A 2,129-nucleotide genomic window follows, 5' to 3' on the forward strand; every position below is an offset into this window, starting at 1 on the left:
TTGTTGCTGTTTTTTACTTTTTTCAAAGATTGATTTACGAAAAACTTGAATAACTGGGCCAAAACTATTCTGATTTAGACTTATGGAATCTCAGTTGAAAGGTATTTTCACACTGTTTTTATTTCTGTGTATAAAAAAGTCACTCGTGTCCCAATATTTTTTTTCAAATACCAACACATCTTAATTCATCTTTTAATGACGTTCCTTCATCCTACCTTTCTCTTTCATCCTTTGAATGAGTTTATTAGTAAAGGAATAAAAAGGCAGAGAAAATACATTTCCAATGACACCCCTTAAGTCTAAATCGGAAGAGTTTAGGTTCAGTTATTCAAGTTTTTCTTATACCAATCTTTAAAAAAAGTTAAAAAAAACAGCATCAAAGATCTCATCATTACGATTCCGTTAAAATTTAAAAAAAAATTTTTTAATATTTTTCTGCAAATTTTTTAAGCTTAAACCATTTTGTCATTTGAGGGGATTTTTTTAAAAAAAATCTTTAAGAAACTATTTTTATTCGTAAAAAACTGCATTTTTGGAGGTATTTTCTAATCGGTCCAGCTCACTTAAGTCTTAATATTTTTCTGAAATATTTTGGTGGAAGTCTTAAAATATAATATATTTTATAATTCCAATGGAAAAATAGTACCGATTTTTTTTGTATGGGGAGTGATGCAGTCTTATGTACATATTTATATCCCATTGAATTAATATACATATGTACATGTATACCCATTTAATCGTATGTGCATAAATGTTCATTGCATTTTCGCATATGTACACAACTACACAAATTCATGTCAATAAATTGAATTCTTTGTATTGGAAATCTACTACAATTCCTTTCAAATTTGTGCATGGTTCTTGCGAGCCAAATTCGAATTGGCAATTGGTAACGCAATCTTCGAAAAAATACATCTTACAATACTGCTTTACAGCAATCAGAATTTTCGTTCTTTCTCATCTGTCAATCAACGAGAGCAGCAGCAAATTTTCAAAACGGCTTAGCGGCAAGTATCAGCGAGAAAAAGTCAAAATTCGTGTATGTACCTATATCCAGGCAGTGCGCAAATTTAAAATACGCAGCATAAAATTAAAGTGGTTGTAAACCATAGTCCGCAGGTTCGTACAAACAAAATTGTAAAGAACAAAGGCGAAGTGCAAGCATTCTGCGTAAAATACGCCGATATCTCAGGCAACGGTGCGAGCAAAATTGTGGTGGAAGAAATAGCTAAATATTCAAGCAAAAAATTGCAGCGAAAAATTTGCGTGCAAGGCATTGGAGCACTAAGTGCAAACATTTCAGTAAAGTACGCCGCTATCCCAGGGATCAGAAAGTATACGAGCAACGGAAAACGGCAGTAGATCACGCTCTTCTTAGTAAAGTTTGACAAAATTCTAAAGCGTCCAGCAAGGCAGTTGCGTTCAGGACAGAGCGGAAGTACATCGGCGCCTCCAGAAAGATCATAAGGAGCAAGGAAGTGTCATCGTAAGAAGTATTGCAGTAAAACCGTAAGTCAAACATACATACATTTACCGTTATTTCCAACGGACACTACATACACACATATGTACATATGCATATGCAAACCTGTAGCTATTTACTCGTTTCTCATTTCCTATACACATGCCTTACTCGTTCGATTCAGGTCTAAAAATTTTGCTTCTCAAAAACTCTTCGTTTTATTTCATTCTTCCACTCCTTTTTTCGCTGTATAATTGAACCGCTTGCGTCGGTGCCCTGGACGAACGTTAATCTTTTCCATTTATCGGCGCAGTAGCAAGTGTCGATTCTTATTAAAATTTAAATTTAAATTAGAATACCAAAAAATCAAAGAAAAACAATTCTACAATTCATCCGCTTGGAATTTGTGCGCATACGCATAAGAGAGTTTAAAAAGCGGTGACAACGTACATATGCAAAACCTCTCGGTCATATTATTTCATTCTTCCATTCCATTGTTCGCAATCTATTTAAACAGCTTGCGTCGGTGCCACTGACAACAGTTCTCATCTTTACAATTTCTCCTTTTCATTGCGCACAACCTTTGCTTTGCGCAGTTTGCTACTCCCATCGGCGCGGTAGCAGGTGTCGATTTCTCGTGAAAATTTTAACTCTAATGAGAAAACCA

Source organism: Rhagoletis zephyria, unplaced genomic scaffold, assembly GCF_001687245.7.
Source record: "Rhagoletis zephyria isolate East Lansing unplaced genomic scaffold, Rhagoletis_zephyria_1.1 Rzeph_scaffold_00709, whole genome shotgun sequence".
Classification (NCBI taxonomy): Eukaryota; Metazoa; Arthropoda; class Insecta; order Diptera; family Tephritidae; genus Rhagoletis; species Rhagoletis zephyria.